This window comes from Macaca mulatta, chromosome 7 (genome assembly GCF_049350105.2).
Source record: "Macaca mulatta isolate MMU2019108-1 chromosome 7, T2T-MMU8v2.0, whole genome shotgun sequence".
Classification (NCBI taxonomy): domain Eukaryota; kingdom Metazoa; phylum Chordata; class Mammalia; order Primates; family Cercopithecidae; genus Macaca; species Macaca mulatta.
In genome coordinates, this window is record NC_133412.1 from 26,534,520 (window position 1) to 26,555,495 (window position 20,976).

Sequence of the window (20,976 nt, forward strand, 5' to 3'; positions counted from 1 at the left end):
CACCATGCCTGGATAATTTTTTGTATTTTTAGTAGAGATGGGGTTTCTCCATGTTGGTCAGGCTGGTCTCGAACTCCCGACCTCAGGTTATTTGCCCGCCTTGGCCTCACAAAGTGCTGGGATTACAGGCATGAGCTACCGTGCCTGGTCTTCTTATTGAGTTATTGTATGGTGGAAGGGTAGGAGGGCATGAGATCATGCAAGATATAGAAAGGATGTGTGCTGAATTTCATCCTTTGATCAGGAACACAATCCTGAGGTCACTAACCCGCTCCGGAGATAGTGGCATCAATCTGTTACTAAGGGGAGAGCTCTCATGATCTAATCACCTCTTAAAGGTCCCACGTCTTAATATTGTCACAATGGCAATTAAATTTCAGTGTGAGTTTTGGAGGAGACATTCAAACCACAGCACTGTGGTTCTGTGTAGTGCTCGTAGTTATTTTAATGACTTCATGATAGCTTACTAAATTAATGTAATTTATTTAACAACTTTCTCTCATTGTAGCTAAAGCTATTTCCAGGTTTTGTTTTTGTTTTTACTATTATAGCAGGTAATTTCATAAAAGGATACCTTAGGTTCATTTTATCATTTTATTATTTCCAATGAGTATTACTTTTTTGGTTTGTTTGTTTTCAAGGATGGAAACTAGATATAGTAGAATAGAGGATGTATTCCCTTTCATAAGATTTAGTAAGTTGCTCATTTTCCACCAAAAGGTACTGAGCTTACAACTACAGACTTGTGAAGGTCCCTGACTTAATGATGGCTCAACTTATGATTTTTTTGACCTTTGTTTTTTTTTTTTTTGAGATAGAGTTTTGATGTGTCACCAAGGCTGCAGTACAGTGGCTCCATCTTGGCTCACTGCAACCTCTGCCTCCCGGGTTCAAGCGGTTCTCCTGCCTCAGCCTCCCAAGTAGCTGGAATATAGGTGTGCACCACCACACCTTATTAATTTTTGTATTTTTAGTAGAGACGGGATCTTATCATGTTGGCCATACTGATCTTGAACTCCTGACCTCAAGCGATCCACCTGCCTTGGCCTCCCAAAGTGCTGAGATTACAGGCGTGAGCCTCCACACCTGGCCTCTTGTGTCTGCTAACTGACCTCTCCCTACTTGCCCTTCCTGTCCTCCCTACATGTTATCCTTCCCAGCCTCTAGTAACCACTATTTTACCTTCTATTTTTATGAGATCAACTCTTTTAGCTTCCATATATGAGTGAGAACATGAGGTATGTGTCTTTCTGTGCCTGACTTATTTCACTTAACATAATGTCCTCTAAGCTCATCCGTGTTGCTGTGAATAACAGGATTTCACTCTTTTAGGTGGCTGAATAGTATTCCATTGCATACATTCACCACATTTTAAAAACTGATTCATCTGTTAATGGACATTTATGTTGATTCCGTATCTTGACTATTGTGAATAGTGGTGCAATAAACAAGAGAGCCACATATCTCTTTGACATACTGATGTCCTTTCCTTTGGATATATACCTAGTAATGGTATTGCTGGATCATATGGTGGTTCTATTTTTAGTTTTTTGAGGAGCCTTCATACTGTTTTCCATATGGCTATACTATACTATACTTTCCCATCAATAGTGTAGAAGAGTTCTCATTTCTCTGCATTCTCTCTAGCACTTATTATTTTTTGTCTTTTTAATAATAGTCATCCTAACTGAAGTGAGATAATATCTCCTGGTGGTTTTGATTTGCATTTTCCTGATTATTAGTGATGCTGAGCATTTTTCTATGATTGTAAGTCATTTTTATGTCTTTTTTTGAGAAATGTGTATTTAGATCATTTGTCAATTTTTATTTTATTTTATTTTATTTTATTTTATTTATTTATTTATTTTGAGACAGAGTCTCTCTCTGTTGCCCAGGCTGGAGTGCAGTGGCACGATCTGGGCTCACTGCAATCTCCACCTCCTGGGTTCGAGCAATTCTCCTGCCTCAGCCTCCTGAGTAGCTGGGACTACAGGCACGTGCCACCATGCCCAGCTAGTTTTTGTAGTGTTAGTAGAGACGGGGTTTCACTGTGTTGGCCAGGATGTTCTTGAACTCCTGACCTCAGATGATCTGCCCACCTTGGTCTCCCAAAGTGCTGGGATTATAGGCGTGAGCTACCACACCCAGACCATTTGCCAATTTTTAAATTGGAATATTTGTTTTACTACTGTTAAGTTTTTTACATATTCTGGAGGTAAATTCCTTGTTGGAAAAATATTTTATCCCTTTCAATAGGTTGTCTCTTCACTCTATTGGCAGGTTTCCTTTGCTATGCGGAACCTTTTTAGTTTGATATAATTTCATTTGTCTATTTTTGTTTCTTTGTCTGGCTTTTATAGTCTTATTCATAAAATCTTTGCCCAGACCAATGTCTTAAAGTGTTTCCTTTATATTTTCTTCTAGTAGTTTCATAGTTTCAGTTATGATGTTTAAGTCTTTAATCCATTTAAAATTGATTTTTATAAATGGTGAGATATTGGGGCCTATTTTTATTCTTTTGCATATGGATATCTAGTTTTTCCATCATCCATTTATTAAACAGATTGTCGTTTTCCCAATGAATGAAGGTAACTTTGTTGAAAATCAGTTGGTCTTGGCCAGGGTTGGTGGCTCACGCTTGTAATCCCAGTACTTTAGGAAGCCAAGGCGGGTGGATCACTTGAGGTTAGAAGTTTGAGAGCAGCCTGGCCAACATGATGAAACCTCGTCTCTACTAAAAATATAAAAATTAGCTGGGTGTGGTGGCACACACCTGTAATCCCAGCTACGCAGGAGCCTGAGGCATGAGAATCTCTTAAACCTGGGAGGCAGATGCTGCAGTGAGCCGAGATCAAACTGCTGCATTCCAGCAGGATCCTGTCTCAAAGGGAAGGGAAGGGAAGGGAAGGGGAGGGGAGAGGAGGGGAGGGGAGGGGAGGGGAGGGGAGGGGAGGGAAAAGGAAATCAGTTGGCCGTAAATATGTGGATTTAGCTCTGGGTTCTCCATTCTGTTCTATTAGTCTGTATGTCTGTTTTTACGCCAAAACCATAGTATTACTATAGCTTTGTAGTATATTTGAAGTCAGATAGTGTAATGCCTCCAGCTTTTTTTTTTCTTCTTCTTCTTTTTTTTTTTCCTCAGTATTGCTTTGGTTATTTGGGGTCTTTTGTGGTTCCATACAAATTTTAGAATTTTTTTTCTATTTCTGTGAAGAATGTCATTGGTATCATACTAGGAATTGCATTGCATCTGTAGTAGTACAGTCATTTTAACAATATTAATTCTTCCAGTCCAAGAACGTGGGATGTCTTTCCATTTCTTTGTATCCTCTTCAATTTCTTTCATCCGTGTTTTATTGTTTTCATTGTACAGGTCTTTTATTGCCTTGGTTAAATTTATTCCTAGATATCCATTTTTTTTTTGTAGCTATTTCAAATGGGATTGCTTGCTTCATTTCTTTTTCAGGTAGTCTGTTATTGGTGTTTAGAAACACTAGTGATTTAAAAAAATTTTTTCAAAGTACTTTTATTTATTATTATTTAAATTTTATGTTTCCCTTAGTTATTGGGGGTACAGGTGGTATTTGGTTACATGAGTAAGTTCTTTCGTGGTGATTTGTGAGATTTTGGTGTACCCATCACCCAAGCAGCATACACTGCACCACATTTGTAGTCTTCTATCCTGTGCCCCACTCCCACTCTTCCCTGCAAGTGCACAATGTCCATTTCCTAATTCTTATGTCTTTGCGTCCTCATAGTTTAGCCCCCACATATCAGTGAGAACATGCAATATTTGGTTTTCCATTTCTGAGTTATTTAACTTAGAATAATAGTCTCCAGTCTCATCCAGGTCACTGCAAATACTGTTAACTGATTCCTTTTTATGGCTGTATAGTATTCCATTGTATATATACCATTTTCTTTTTTTAAAAATTAATTAATTTTTTTATTGTAATTTAAGATCTAGGGTACATGTGCACAATGTGCAGGTTTGTTACATATGTTCACATGTGCCATGTTGGTGTGCTGCACCCATTAACTCGTCATTTACATTCGGTATATCTCCTAATGCTATCCCTCCCCGCTCCCCTAACCCCACGACAAGCCCTGGTGTGTGATGTTCCCCTTCCTGTGTACACATGTTCTCATTGTTCAGTTCCCACCTATGAGTGAGAACATGCAGTGTTTGGTTTTCTGTTCTTGCGATAGTTTGCTGAGAATGATGATTTCCAGCTGCATCCACGTCCCTACAAAGGACATGAACTCATTCTTTTTTATGGCTGCATAGTATTCCATGGTGTATATGTGCCACATTTTCCTAATCCAGTCTGTCATTGATGGACATTTGGATTGGTTCTAAGTCTTTGCTATTGTGAATAGTGCTGCAATAAACATACATGTGCATGTGTCTTTATAGCAGCATGTTTTATAATCCTTTGGGTATATACCCAGTAATGGGATAGCTGGGTCAAATGGTATTTCTAGTTCAAGATCCTTGAGGAATCGCCACACTGTCTTCCACAATGGTTGAACTAGTTTACGGTCCCACCAACAGTGTAAAAGTGTTCCTATTTCTCCACATCCTCTCCAGCATCTGTTGTTTCTTGACTTTTTAATGATCGCCATTCTAACTTGTGTGAGATGGTATCTCATTGTGGTTTTGATTTGCATTTCTCTAATGTCCAGTGATGATGAGCTAGCCAGTTTTCCCAGCACCATTTATAAAATAGGGAATCCTTTCCCCATTTCTTGTTTTTGTCATGTTTGTCAAAGATCAGATGGTTGTAGGTGTGTGGTATTATTTCTGAGAGCTCTGTTCTGTTCTATTGGTCTATATCTCTGTTTTGGTACCAGTACCATGCTGTTTTGGTTACTGTAGCCTTGTAGTATAGTTTGAAGTCAGGTAGTATGATGCCTCCAGCTTTGTTCTTTTGGCTTAGGATTGTCTTGGCAATGCAGGCTCTTTTTTGGTTCCATATGAACTTTAAAGCAGTTTTTTCCAATTCTGTGAAGAAAGTCATTGGTAGCTTAATGGGGATGTCATTGAATCTATAGATTACCTTGGGCAGTATGGCCATTTTCATGATATTGATTCTTCTTATCCATGAGCATGGAATGTTCTTCCATTCGTTTGTGTCCTCTTTTATTTCTTTGAGCAGTGGTTTGTAGTTCTCCTTGAAGAGGTCCTTCACATCCCTTGTAAGTTGGATTCCTAGGTATTTTATTCTCTTTGAAGCAATTGTGAATGGGAGTTCATTCATAATTTGGCTCTCTGTTTGTCTGTTATTGGTGTATAGGAGTGCTTGTGATTTTTGCACATTAATATTGTATCTTGAGACTTTGCTAAAGATGCTTATCAGCTTAAGGAGATTTTGGGCTGAGATGATGGGGTTTTCTAAATATACAATCATGTCATCTGCAAACAGGGACAATTTGACTTCCTCTTTTCCTAATTGAATACCCTTTATTTCTTTCTCTTGCCTGATTGCCCTGGCCAGAGCTTCCAACACTTTGTTGAATAGGAGTCGTGAGAGAGGGCATCCCTGTCTTGTGCCAATTTTCAAAGGGAATGCTTCCAGTTTTTGCCCATTCAGTATGATATTGGCTGTGGGTTTCTCATAAATAGCTGTTATTTTTTGAGATACGTCCCAGCAATACCTAATTTATTGAGAGTTTTTAGCATGAAGGGCTGTTGAATTTTGTCAAAGGCCTTTTCTGCATCTATGGAGATAATCATGTGGTTTTTGTCTTTGGTTCTGTTTATATGCTGGATTACCTTTATTGATTTGCGTATGCTGAACCAACCTTGCACCCCAGGGATGAAGCCCACTTGATCATGGTGGATAAGCTTTTTGATGTGCTGCTGGATTCGGTTTGCCAGTATTTTATTGAGGATTTTTGCATCGATGTTCATCAGGGGATATTGGTCTAAAATCTCTTTCTTTGTTGTGTCTCTGCCAGGCTTTGGTATCAGGATGATGTTGGCCTCATAAAATGAGTTAGGGAGGACGCCCTCTTTTTCTATTGATTGGAATAGTTTCAGGAGGAATGATATCAGCTCCTCCTTGTACCTCGGGTAAAATTCTACTGTGAATCCGTCTGGTCCTGGACTTTTTTTAGTTGGTAGGCTATTAATTATTGCCTCAATTTCAGAGCCTACTATTGGTCTATTCAGGGATTCAACTTCTTCCTGGTTTAGTCTTGGGAGAGTGTATGTGTCCAGGAATTTATCCATTTCTTCTAGGTTTTCTAGTTTATTTGCATAGAGGTGTTTATAGAATTCTCTGATGGTAGTTTGTATTTCTGTGAGGTCAGTGGTGATATCCCCTTTATCATTTTTTATTGCGTCTTTTTGATTCTTCTCTCTTTTCTTCTTTTTAGTCTCGCTAGCAGTCTGTCAATTTTGTTGATCTTTTTGAAAAACCAGCTCCTAGATTCACTGATTTTTTTGAAGGGTTTTTTGTGTCTCTATCTCCTTCAGTTCTGCTCTGATCTCAGTTATTTCTTGTCTTCTGCTAGCTTTTGAACGTGTTTGCTCTTGCTTCTCTAGTTCTTTTAATTGTGATGTTAGGGTGTCAATTTTAGATCGTTCCTGCTTTCTCTTGTGGGCATTTAGTACTATAAATTTCCCTCTACACACTGCTTTAAATGTGTCCCAGAAATTCTGATATGTTATATCTTTGTTGTCATTGGTTTCAAAGAACATCTTTATTTCTGCCTTCATTTTGTTATGTACCCAGTAGTCATTCAGGAGCAGGTTGTTCAGTTTCTATGTAGTTAAGTGGTTTTGATTGAGTTTCTTAATCCTGAGTTCTAGTTTGATTGCACTGTGATCTGAGAGACAGTTTGTTATAATTTCTGTTCTTTTACATTTGCTGAGGAGTGCTTTACTTTCAACTATGTGGTCAATTTTAGAATAAGTGCGATGTGGTGCTGAGAGGAATGTATATTGTGTTGATTTGGGGTGGAGAGTTCTGTAGATGTCTATTAGGTTGGCTTGGTGCAGAGTTGACTTCAATTCCTGATATCGTTGTTAACTTTCTGTCTCATTGATCTGTCTAATGTTGACCATGGGGTGTTAAAGTCTCCCATTATTATTGTGTGGGAGTCTAAGTCTCTTTGTAAGTCTCTAAGGACTTGCTTTATGAATCTGGGTGCTCCTGTATTGGGTGCATATATATTTAGGATAGCTCTTCTTGTTGAATTGATCCCTTTACCATTATGTAATGGCCTTCTTTGTGTCTTTTGATCTTTGTTGGTTTAAAGTCTGTTTTATCAGAGACTAGGATTGCAACCCCTGCCTTTTTTTGTTTTCCATTCGCTTGGTAGATCTTCCTCCATCCCTTTATTTTGAGCCTATATGTGTCTCTGCATGTGAGATGGGTCTCCTGAGTACAGCAAACTGATGGATCTTGACTCTTTATCCAATTTGCCAGTCTGTGTCTTTTAGTTGGAACATTTAGCCCAATTTCATTTAAGGTTAATATTGTTATGTGTGAACTTGATCCTGTCATTATGATGATAGCTGGTTATTTTGCTCGTTAGTTGATGCAGTTTCTTCCTAGCATTGATGTTCTTTACAATTTGGCATGTTTTTGCAGTGGCTGGTACCGGTTGTTCCTTTCCATGTTTAGTGCTTCCTTCAGGAGCTCTTGTAGGGCAATCCTGGTGGTGATAAAATCTCTCAGCATTTGCTTGTCTGTAAAGGATTTTATTTCTCCTTCACTTATGAAACTTAGGTTGGCTGGATATGAAATTCTGGGTTGAAAATTCTTTTCTTTAAGAATGTTGAATATTGACCCCCACTCTCTTCTGGCTTGTAGAGTTTCTGCCAAGAGACCCGCTGTTAGTTTGATGGGCTTCCCTTTGTGGGTTACCCGACGTTTCTCTCTGGGTGCCCTTAACATTTTTCCTTCTTTTCAACTTTGGTGAATCTGACAATTTTGTGTCTTGGAGTTGCTCTTCTTGAGGAGTATCTTTGTGGCGTTCTCTGTATTTCCTGAATTTGAATGTTGGCCTGCCTTGCTAGGTTGGGGAAGTTCTCCTGGATAATATCCTGCAGAGTGTTTTCCAACTTGGTTCCATTCTCCCCATCACTTTCAGGTACCCCAATCAGACGTAGATTTGGTCTTTTCACATAGTCCCATATTTGTTGGAGGCTTTGTTCATTTCTTTTTACTCTTTTTTCTCTAAACTACTCTTCTCGTTTCGTTTCAGTCATTTGATCTTCAATCACTGATACCCTTTCTTCCAGTTGGTCAAGTTGGTTACCGAAGCTTGTGCATTTGTCATGTAGTTCTCGTGTCATGGTTTTCAGCTCTATCAGGTCATTTAAAGACTTCTCTACATTGGTTATTCTAGTTAGCCATTTGTATAATCTTTTTTCAAGTTTTTTTAGCTTCTTTGCGATGGTTCAGACTTCCTCCTTTACCTCGGAGAAGTTTGATCGTCTGAAGCCTTCTTCTCTCAACTCATCAAAGTCATTCTCCATCCAGCTTTGTTCCGTTGCTGGCGAGGAGCTGCATTCCTTTGGAGGGGGAGAGGCTCTCTGATTTTTAGAATTTTCAGCTCTTCTGCACTGCTTTTTCCCCATCTTTGTGGTTTTTATCTACCTTTGGTCTTTGATGATGGTGATGTACAGATGTGGTTTTGGTGTGGATGTCCTTTCTGTTTGTTAGTTTTCCTTCTAACAGTCAGGACCCTCAGCTGCAGGTCTGTTGGAGTTTGCTCGAGGTCTACCCCGGAGCCTGTTTGCCTGGGTATCAGCAGCACAGGCTGCAGAAGAGTGAATATTGCTGAACACCAAATGTTGCCGCCTGATCATTCCTCTGGAAGCTTTGTCTCAGAGGGGTACCGGCCGGGTGAGGTGTGAGGTGTCAGTCTGCCCCTACTGGGGGATGTCCCCCAGTTAGGCTACTCAGGGGTCAGGTACCACTTGAGCTGGCTGTCTGTCCATTCTCAGATCTCAAACTCTGTGCTGGGGGAACCACTACTCTCTTCAAAGCTGTCAGACAGGGACATTTAAATCTGCAGAAGTTTCTGCTGCCTTTTGTTTGGCTATGCCGTGTCCCCAGAGGTGGAGTCTACAGAGGCAGGCAGGCCTCCTTGAGCTGTGTTGGGCTCCACCCAGTTCGAGCTTCCTGGCTGCTTTGTTTACCTACCCAAGCCACAGCAATGGTAGGTGCCCCTCCCCCAGCCTCGCTCCTGCCTGGCAATTAGATCTCAGACTGCTGTGTTAGCAATGAAGGAGGCCCTGTGTGCGTGGGACCCTCCAAGCCAGGCATGGGATATAATCTCCCGGTATGCCGTTTGCTAAGACCCTTGGTAAAACGCAGTATTAGGGTGGGAATGACCTGGTTTTCCAGGTGTTGTGTGTCACGGTTTCACTTGGCTGGGAAAGGGAATTCCCTTACCCCTTGCACTTCCCAGGTGAGGCGATGCCTCGCCCGGCTTTGGCTCTCACTCGGTGGGCTGCACCCACTGTCCTGCACCCACTGTCCAACACGCCCCAGTGAGATGAACCCGGTACCTCAGTTGGAAATGCAGAAATCACCCATCTTCTGTGTTGCTCACGCTGGGAGCTGGAGGCTGGAGGTGTTCCTATTTGGCCATGTTGGAACCGCCCCCTTTGTAACTATTATAAAAGAGATTGAATTCTTCCTTTTTTTTTTTTTTTGAGATGGAGTCTCACTCTGTCGCCCAGGCTGGAGTGCAGTGGCGTGATCTCAGCTCACTGCAAGCTCCACCTCCCGGGTTCATGCCATTCTCCTGCCTCAGCTTCCCAAGTAGCTGGGACTACAGGCGCCTGCCACCATGCTCAGCTCATTTTTTTGTATTTTTAGTAGAGATGGGATTTCACCATGTTAGCCAGGATGGTCTTGATTTCCTGACCTCATGATCTGCCCCCCTCCGCCTCCCAAAGTGCTAGGATTACAGGCATGAGCCACTGTGCCCAGCCAAAAGGGGTTGAATTCTTGATTTGAATCTCTGTTTGTTCACTGTTGGTATACAGAAGAGCTATATTTGTATAGCTTGTTTCTGGAATCTTAATCTTGTATCTGTAATTGTAATCTTGTATCTGGAAACTTTGCTGAATTCTTTTATCAGTTCTAGGAGCTTTCTGAAGGAGTCTATGGGGTTTTCAAAGTAAATGATCATATCGTCAGCAAACAGTGACAGTTTGACTTCCTCTTTACTAATTTGGATGCCGTATATTTCTTTTTCTTGTCTGATTGCTCTGGCTAGGACTTCCAGTACCATGTTGAAAAGGAGTGGTGAGAGTAGGCATCTTAGTCTTGTTGCAGTTCTCAGAGGGAATGCTTTCAACCTTTCCTCATTCAGTATTATGTTGGTTATGGATCTGTCATAGATGGCTTTTATTACATTAAGGTATGTCCCTTTTGTGCCAATTTTGCTGAGAGTTTTAATCATAAAGCTTGCTAGATTTTGTTGAATGCTTTTTCTGCATCTGTTGAGATGATCATGTGATTTTTGTTTTTAATTCTGTTTATGTGGAGTATCACATGTATAGACTTGTGTATGTTAAACCATCCCTGCATCCCTGATATGAAACCCACTTGATCATGGTAGATTAACTTTTTGATATGTTGTTAGATTTGGTTAGGTAGGATTTCGTTAAGGATTTTAGCGTCTATGTTCATCAACGATATCGATCTGTAGTTCTCTTTCTTGGTTATGTCCTTCCCTGGTTTTGATATTAGGGTGATGCTGGCTTCATAGAATGAATTAGGAAAGGTTCCTTCTTTCTCTATCTTGTGGACTAGTGTTAACAGGATTGGTCCCCATTCTTCTTTGAATATCTGATGGAGTTCTGCTGTGAATCTGTCTGGTCCTGTATTTTTTTTGTTGGTATTTTAAAAATTATCATTTCAATCTCACTGCTTGTTATTGGTCTGTTCAGGGTATCTAATTCTTCCTGATTTAAGCTAGGAGGGTTGTATTTTTCCAGGAATTTATCCATCTCCTCTAGGTTTTCTAGTTTATTTGCATAAAGGTGTTCATAATAGCCTTGAATGATCTTTTGTATTTCAGTGATGTCAACTGTAATATCTCCTCTTTTGTTTCTTAGCGGGGTTATTTGGATTTTCTCTCTTCTTTTCTTGGGTTAATCTTGCTAATGGTCTATCAATTTTACCTTTTATTTTGTTTTGTTTTTTGAGATGGAGTCTCGCTCTTGTCATCCAGGCTGGAGTGGAGTGGTGCGATCTCAGCTCACTGCAACGTCCACCACCTGGTTCAAGCTTCTCCTGCCTCAGCCTCCTGAGTAGCTAGGATTACAGGCGCCCACCAGCATGCCCAGCTAATTTTTGTACATTTAGTAGAGACGAGGTTTCTCCATGTAGGTCAGGCTGGTCTTGAACTCCCGACCTCAGGTGATCTACCCGCCTGAGACTCCCAAAGTGCTGGGATTATAGGCGAGAGCCACCACGCTGGCCCAATTTTATCTTTCAAAGAACCACCTTTTTGTTTCATTTACCTTTTGTATTTTTGTTTGCTTCAATTTCATTTTGTTCTGCTCTGATCTTGGTTATTTCCTTTCTTCTGCTGAGTTTGCGTTTGGTTTGGTCTTGTTTCTTTAGTTTGTTGAGATGTGACCTTAGATTGTCTGTGCTCTTTCAGATTTTTTGATGTAGGTGTTTAGGGCTATGAACTTTCTTCTTAGCACTGTCCTAGACGTATCCCAGAGGTTTTGATAGGTTGTGTCATTATTGTCATTCCATTCAAAGAATTTTTAGATTTCCATCTTGATCTTGTTTTTGACCCAATGCTCATTCAGGAGCAGGTTATTTAATTTCCATGTGTTTGCATGGTTTTGAAGGTTCCTTTTGTAGTTGATTTCCGGTTTTATTTCATTGTAGTCTGAGAGAGTGCTTGATATAATTTCAATTTTCTTAAATTTATTGAGGCATCTTTTGTGGCCTATCACATGATCTATCTTGGAGACAGTTCCATGTCCTGTTGAATAAGATGTGTTTTCTCTAGTTGTTGGATGAAATGTTCTGTATATATGTGTTAAGTCCATTTGTTCCAAGGTATAGTTTAAATCCATTGTTTCTTTGTGGACTTTCTGTCTTGATGGCCTGTCTAGTGCTGTCAGTGGAGTATTGAAGTCCCCCACTCTTATTATGTTACTGTCAATCTCATTTCTTAGGTCTGTTGGTAATTGTTTTATAAATTTGGGAGCTCTAGTGTTAGGTGCATATATCTTTAGGATTGTGATATTTTCCTGTTACACAAAGCCTTTTTACCATTGTATAATGTCCCTCTTTGTCTCTTTTAACTGCTCTTGCTTTAAAGTTTGTTTTGTCTGATATAAGACGAGATACCCCTGCTCACTTTGGTGTCCATTTGCATGAAATGCCCTTTTCCACCCCTTTACTTTAAGTTTCTGGGAGTCTTTATGTGTTAGGTGAGTCTCCTGAAGGCAGCAGACAGTTGGTTGGTTAGTCCTTATCCTTTTTGTGGTTCTCTGTCTTTTAAATGGAGCATTTGGGCCATTTACATTCAATGAAACACTAGCTATTTTTTATACTGATTTTGTATCTTGCGACTTTACTGAATTTATCAGCTGTAAAAGCTTTTTGTGGTCTTTAGGTTTTTCTACATTAGATCATGTTGTGTACAAATAGAGACCATCTGACTTTCTCCTTTCCAATTTGGATGCCCTTTATATTTTTCTCTTGCCTGGTTGCTCTGGCTCAGACTTCCAGTACTATTTTGAATATGAGTGGTGAAATTGGGTATGCTTGTCTTGTTCTAGTGCTTATACAAAAAGCTTTCCATTTTTCCTCATTTGGTATGACGTTGGCTATGGGTTTGTCATATATGGCCTTTATTGTATATTGAGACACGTTCCTTCTGTACCTAATATGTTAAAAGTTTTTATCATGAAGGCATGTTGAATTTTATCAAATGCTTTTTCTGAATTGATTGTAAAGATTATATATTTTTTTCCTTCATTCTGTTGATGTGATATATCATATTTTTGGATTGGTGTATGTTGAACCCCTTCCTTGCATCTCTAGGATTAATCCCACTTGATCATGGCATATAATCTTTTTATGGGCTCTTGGGTTCATTTTGCCAACATTTTATTGAGGATTTTTGATTATATGTTCAACTGAGATATTGTCCTGTAGTTTCCTTTTTCTGTTGTGTCCTTGTTCAGTTTTGGTATCAGAGTAATGCTGGCCTCATAGAATAGTTTCAAAGAATTCCCTGCCTGTCAATTTTTTTGCAAGTCTGAAAAGAAGTGGTGTTAGTTCTTCTTTAAAGATTTGGTAGAATTCATGGGTGAAGCCCTGTGGTCCTGAGCATTTCTTTGTTGGGAGACTTTTTATTATTGCTTCAATCTTGTTACTTGTTATTGGTGTGTTCACGTTTTCTATTTCTACCTGGTTCAATCTTCATAGGTTTTCTGTGTCCAGGAACTTATGCATGTTGTTTAGGTTTTTCAATTTGTTGGCATAATAGTTGTTCACAATAGACTTTAATGATCCTTTGTATTTTGTGTTGTCACTTGTAATGTCTCCTTTTCTGTTTTTTTTGTTTGTTTTATTTATTTGTATGTTCTCTTTTTCTCAGTCTAGCTAAAGATTTGCTATTATGTTTACCTTTTCATTTCATTAATTTTTGTCTCAAATTTACTTCTGCTCTGATCTTTATTATTTCTTTCCTTCTACTAATTTTGGATTTGGATTGTTTTTGCTAGAGGTGTACCATTAGGTTGTTTATATGCAAAATTTCTACTTTTTTTTTAGTGGCTGAGCGTTTATTTTATTTTATTTTTATTATTATTTTTTGAGACAGAGTTTCGCTCTTATTGCCCAAGCTGGAGTGCAATGGTGCGATCTCAGCTCACTGCAATATCTGCCTCCCAGATTCAAGTGATTCTGCTGCCTCAGCCTCCCAAGTAGCTGGGATTACAGGCACCCGCCACCATGCTTGGCTAATTTTTTGTATTTTTACTAAAGATGGGGTTTCATCATGTTGGCCAGACTGGTTGTGAACTCCTGATCTCAGGTGATTCACCCGCCTCGGCCTCCCAGAGAGTTAGGATTACAGGTGTGAACCACCGCGCCTGGCCTATTTTATTTTTTTTTAACTTTTGAGATGGAGTCTTGCCCTGTTGCCCAGGCTGGAGTGTAGTGGCACAATCTTGGCTCACTGCAACCTGCACCTCCTGGACTCAAGTGATTCTTGTGCCTCAGCCTCCTGAGTAGCTGGGATTACAGGCACCCGCCACCATGCTTGGCTAATTTTTTGTATTTTTACTAAAGATGGGGTTTCATCATGTTGGCCAGACTGGTTGTGAACTCCTGATCTCAGGTGATTCACCCGCCTCGGCCTCCCAGAGAGTTAGGATTACAGGTGTGAACCACCGCGCCTGGCCTATTTTATTTTTTTTTAACTTTTGAGATGGAGTCTTGCCCTGTTGCCCAGGCTGGAGTGTAGTGGCACAATCTTGGCTCACTGCAACCTGCACCTCCTGGACTCAAGTGATTCTTGTGCCTCAGCCTCCTGAGTAGCTGGGATTACAGGCACATGCCACCATGGCTGGCCAATTTTTGTATTCTTACTAGAAACGGGGTTTCCCAAAGTTAGCTACAGTTAAAAAAAAAAAAAAAAAAAAAAAGGCCTTTTCATTTCTACCACATGGCTGGGCTTCAAGTATTTCAAACTTGTTCACTGTGCTTCCCTTTTAAATAGAAATTCCAGTTTCAGGTGATTTCTTTGCTCAAGAATAAGAGCATAGGTTGTTAGAAGCAGCTATACTACATCTTGAATGCTTTGCTGCTTAGAAATTTTTTTCACCAGATAACCTAAATCATCACTCTCAAGTTCAAAGTTCCATAGGTCCCTAGAGCAGGGGCACAGTGCCTCCAGACTCTTTGCTAAAGCATAACAAAAGTGACCTTTACTCTAGTTCTCAATAAGTTTTGTATTTTCATCTGAGACCTCTTTAGCTGGGACTTCATTGTTCATATTATTATCAGCATTTTGGACACAACCATTCAACCAGTTTCTTGGAAGTTCCAAACTTTTCCTTATCTTCCTGTGTTTTTTTTTCTGAGCCCTCTGAACTGTTCCAACCTCTGCCACTTTACCTAGTTCCAAAGGTGCTTTCACATTTTCAGTTATCTTTATAGCAATGCCCTACTTCTGATACCAATTTTCTGCATTGGTCTGCTCTTGCACTGCTATAAAGAAGTATCTGAGACTGGATAGTTCATAAAGAAAAGAGGTTTAATTGGCTCACAACTTTGCAGGCTGTACAGGAAGCATGGCTGGGAAAGCCTCAGGAAACTTACAAGCATAGTGGAAGGCAAAGGGGAAGGAGGCACACCTTACATGGCTGGAGCAGGAGGATGAGAGGGAGGGAAAGTGCTATACCCTTTTAAACAATCAGATCTTGTGAGAACTCTATCATGAGAGCCACACTCAGGAGACTGGGTTAAGCCATTAGAAACCACCTCCATGATTCAATCGATACCCACCAGGCTTCACTTCCAGCATTTGGTATTACATTTCAACATGAGATTTGGGTGGGGACACAGATCCAAGCCATATCATATGGGTCTAGGCATTGATCCCTTTCTTCTTGGTTTTCTAATTTGTTGGTATATAGTTGCTCATGATAGTCTCTAATGATGCCTTCAGTCTCTGCTATCAGTTATAATATCTTTAAAAAAATTCTCTATTTGAATCTTCTTTATTTTTTTCTTTTTCTTTTTTGTTTGAGACAGAGTCTCACTCTCTTGCCTAGGCCGGAGTGCAGTGGAGCTGTCTCAACTCACTGCAACTTCTGCCTCCTGGGTTCAAGTGATTGTCCTGCCTCAGCCTCCTGAGTAGCTGGGATTACAAGTGCCCACCACCACGCCCAGCTAATTTTTGTATTTTTAGTACAGATGGGGTTTCAACACGTTGGCCAGGCTGGTCTCGAACACCTGGCCTTGTGAGCCACCCACCTTGGCCTCCCAAAGTGCTGAGATTACAGGTGTGAGCCTCTGTGCCTGGACTCTTTTTTTCTTAGTGTGGCTAAAGGTTTTTTGATTTAGTTTATGTTTGCAAAACACCAGTTTTTAATTTCATTGATTTTTTTTTTTGTATTTTTAAATTTCAATTTTACTAATTTTTTGCTCTGATCTGAGTTCTTTCTTTTCCTCTACCAATTGTGCATTTCATTTGCTTTTGTCTTTCTTATTTGTTAAGATGCATCTTTAGGTTGCTTATTTGACATATTTCTACCTTTTTGATATAGGTATTTATTGTTTTAAATGTCCTTTTTTGTACTGCTCTTTCTGTGTTATGGAGATTTTGGTCTATTGTGTTTTCACTCCCACATGTTTCATGAAATTTAAAAATTTCCTCATTTTTTCATTGGCACACTGGTCAATCAGGAACATATTTTTACTTTCCATGTGTTTGCTTAGTTTCCAAAGTTTTTCTTCATATTGATCTCTAGTTTTATTTCATTATGATCAGAGAAGATACTTGATGTTATTTTAATTTTTTTGAACTTTTTGAGACTTGTTTTGTGGTCTAACTTATGATCTATCCTGGAGAATATGCCGGGCACTGATGAGAAGAATGTGTATTCTGGGGCTGTTGGATGAAATGTTTTATAAATATCCATTTGTTCTATAGTGCAGTTTAAGTCTGATGTTTCTTTGTTGATTTTCTCTTGGATGAATACCCCAGGGCTGAAAGTGAGGTTTTGAAGTCCCCAGTTATTATTGTATAGGCATCTATCCTTCTTTTTAATTTTAATAATATTTGTTTTTTTTTTTTTTTTTTTTTTTTTGAGACGGAGTCTCGCTCTGTCGCCCAGGCTGGAGTGCAGTGGCGCGATCTCAGCTCACTGCAAGCTCCGCCTCCCGGGTTCACGCCATTCTCCTGCCTCAGCCTCCCGAGTAGCTGGGACTACAGGCGCCCACAACCGCGCCCGGCTAATTTTTTGTATTTTTAGTAGAGACGGGGTTTCACCGTGGTCTCGATCTCCTGACCTTGTGATCCGCCCGCCTTGGCCTCCCAAAGTGCTGGGATTACAGGCGTGAGCCACCGCGCCCGGCTAATATTTGTTTTATATAGCTGAGTGCTCCAGCATTGGGTGCATATATATTTACAATTGTTATATCCTGTTGCTGAATTGACTCCTTTGATATTATATAATGACCTTTGTCTCTTTTTATAGTTTTTGTCTTGAATCCTGTTTATTTATGCATAACTACTCTTGTTCTCGTTTGGTTTTCATTTGCATGGATTATCTTTTTCTTTTTTAAAAAATTTTACTTTATGTTCCGGGATATAAGTGCAGAAATGTATAGGTTTGATACATAGGTATACGTGTGCCATGGTGGTTTGCTGCACCTGTCAATGCATCATCTAGGTTTTAAGCCCCGTGTGTGTTAGCTATGTGTCCTAATGCTTTCCCTCCCCTTCCCCTCCACCCCACAATTGGCCCTGGTGTGTGTTCCGCAATATCTTTTTCTTTTTTTTTTTTTTTGGTCTGCGTATCTTTATAGATGAAGTTAGCGTATTGTTTTTGTTTTTTTAATCCATTCATCCACTTTGTCTTTTATTGGAAATTTAGTCCATTTATATTCAATGTTATAAGGTACAGGCTTACTAGTGCCATTTTGTTATTTATTTTCTGGTTGTTTTGTTGGTTCTCTCTTTCTTCCTTTCTTCTTGTCTTCCTTTGTATAAAAGTGACTTTTTCTGACAAGTTTTAATTTATTATTTAAAACTTTTTTTGGGCCGGGCGCATTGCCCCACGCCTGTAATCCCAGCACTTTGGAAGGCAGAGGTGGGCAGATCACGAGGTCAGAAGATTGAGACCGTCCTGGCTAACACGGTGAAACCCCATCTGTACTAAAAAATACAAAAAAAATTTAGCGAGGTGAGGTGGTGAGCTCCTGTAGTCCCACCTACTCGGGAGGCTGAGGCCAGAGAATGGTGTGAACCTGGAAGGTGGAGCTTGCAGTGAGCCGAGATTGCGCGACTGCACTCCAGCCTGGACGACAGAGTGAGACTCCGTCTCAAAAAAAAAAAAAACCCAAAAAAACCCAACTTTTTTTTGTATCCGATATAGGTTTTTGTTTTGTGATTACTGTGAGGCTTGCAAATAACATCTTATAACCAATTATTTCAAGCAGATGACAGCTTAACTGACTACAATGAAAATAAAAAAATAAATAAGCAAAAAGAAAACAAACAAAAATCCCAAAACTACACCTTCACCCCATTTCTTCACTTTGTCACTTCTTTTTTTTTTTTTTTTTTGAGACGGAGTCTCACTCTGTCACCCAGGCTGGAGTACAGTGGCGTGATCTCGGCTCACTGCAATCCCCGCCTCCCAGGTTCAAGTGATTCTCCTGCCTCAGCCTTCCAAGTAGCTAGGACTACAGGCACCCACCACCACGCCCGACTTTTTTTTTTTTTTTTGTACTTTTAGTAGAGATGGAGTTTCACCATGTTAGCCAGGATAGTCTCGATCTCCTGACCTCGTGATCTGCCTGACTTGGCCTCCCAAAGTGCTGGGATTACAGGCTTGAGCCACCGTGCCCGGCTGCTTTGTCACTTTTGATTGTCTGTATTTATATCTTTTTATGCTCAGAAAGCTGTTTCAGTTACTATTTTTGATAGGTTTGTCTTTTAATCTTCCTACTAATATATGAGTGTTTTAACACTATAGTTACAGTGTTATTCTGTATTCATCTGTTCATTTACCACTACCACTGAGTTCTATACCACCATGTGATATATATTTTTTACTTTAATGTGCTTTTCTTTCAGATTGAAGAACTCTCTGTAGCATTTTTTGCAAGACAGGTTTGGTGTTGATGAAACCCCTCAGCTGTGTTTGTCTGGGAGAGTATTTCTCTTTCATGTTTGAAGGATAGTTTTATTGGAAATAATATTTTAGTTCAAAAGTTGTTTTTCTTAAACACTTTGACTATGTCATCTGCCTCTCTCTTGGCCTCTAAGTTCCCTGCTGAGTTGTCTCCTGTCAGACGTATTGTTCTTTATATGTTCTTTATATATGTTCTTTGCTTTGTATGTTCTTTATATGTTCTTTGCTTCTTTTCTTTTTCTGCTTTTAGGATACTTTCTTTATCCTTGACCTTTGACAGTTTGATTAATATATTAATTCAGTTAGTCTTATTTGGGTTGAATCCTTTTGGTGTTGTGTGATCTTCTAATACCTTAATATTCATATCTTTTCCTAGGTTTTGAAAGTTTTCTATCAGTATTTCCCTGAATAAACTTCCTACCCTACCTCTCTATCTCTACATCCTCTTTAAAGCCATTAACTCTTAGATTTGCCCCTTTGAGGCTATTTTCTAGATCTTGTAGAAAAGCTTCATTCTTTTTAAATTGTTTTTCTTTTCTCTCCTCTGACTGTGTATTTTTATATAGCCTGTCTTCAGGTTCACTAATTATTTCTTTTTCTTGATCGATTCTACTGTTGAGAGACTGAGACATTTTTGAGTTTGTCAGTTGAATTTTTCAACTGCAGAACTTCTGTTTGAAATTTCAAAAACGATTTTAATCTCTTTGTTAAATTTCTCTGGTAGAATAATGAATTTCTTCCCTGTGTTATCTTTTAAGTTTGTTGAGCTTCCTCAAGACAGCTCTTTTGAATTCTCTGTCTGAAAGGACATATATCTTTGTCTTTCCGGGATTGGTCACTGGTGTCTTCTGTAGTTCATTTAATGAGGTCATGTTTTCCTGGATACTCTTGATGCTTGTGGACATTCATCACTTATGGGCATTGACAAATTAGGTATTTATTTGTCTGTGTAGTCTGGGTTTGTTTGTACCCTTCATTCTTGAGAAGACTTTTCATGTATTCAAATGGGGTTGAGTGTTGTGCTCTAAGAATGTGGTCCTTACGGGCTAAAGGAGGTGCTCTAAGCCCAGGAATAATGCAGTTCTTGCTGACATCTAGAGGCGCTGCCTTGATGAGTTTGGGTAAGGTAAAGGAGAATTCCTTGGGTTGTCAGGCAAAGTCCTCTTGATGTCTTCCCTTTACTCCTTCCAATCAGAAGTAGTCTCTCTACTGGGCTGCCTAGAGCACTTCTGTGGCTTCCACAGCTGGCACTGTGCTGGGTCATACCTGAAGCCTGTACAATACTGGATCTTGCCTGGTTACTGCTGATGTTTATTCAAGGCCCAAGGGCTCTTTAGTGATCAGGTGAATCCTGCCAAGACTGGGTCCTTCTCTTCAGGGCAGTGGATTCCCTTTGAATGAGGGTGGGTCTAGAAATCCCCTTCAGGAACTAAGTCCTGGAATTGACAGCTTCAGGAATCTCCTTGGTGCTTTACTTTGGCTGAGCTGGTACCCAAATTGCAAGACAGTCTTCTATACTCTTCCCACTTCTTTCCTTAAGCTAAAGGAGTCTCTCCCCAAGCTGTACTTCCTGGAGTTGGGTGCAATGTGATCCAGCCACTCCCCTGGCTGCCACAGCTGGTGTCACACTTGGTCACACATCCCAAGTCTACTGCCTCCAAGTCCAGCGCAGCACCACAGCTTGCCTGAGGACTGCAGTACTTGTGGCCTGACAGCCAATTAAGCTTATTCTGGGCACGAGGCCACTTTAGTTAGCCAGAGGTGAGGTCAGTTGCGACTCAGGTTCTTCCTGCTGAGACTGAGAATTCTGTCTTGCCCAGGGCTGATCTAAATACTCCCTCCTTGGGTGCTAGCAGAATTCTTCTCTGTTTTGTGTTTTGCTGTAACATGGCAGCACTGAGTTCCAGTGCAAAGACCCACACTCACTTCACCCTCCCTCCCCCAAACAGTTTTTCTCTCTCCATACTGGGAGGGATCCTGTAGGCAATGCAAGACTGTCTTTCCTGTGCTCTTCAATTCCTCTATCCCTGATGTTATGTGAAAACCAGGTACTGTGATTTTCAGGTACTCACCTGAATTTTCTGGGTTCTTATGAAGGT

The 20,976-nt window shown here is 40.0% G+C and overlaps 1 protein-coding gene across 8 annotated transcripts in view; it reads left to right on the forward strand.

Annotated features, from left to right (window-relative positions):
• Positions 1-20,976, forward strand: part of GALK2 (galactokinase 2) — a 178,124-nt gene that overhangs the window by 50,353 nt on the left and 106,795 nt on the right. The window lies entirely within an intron of this gene.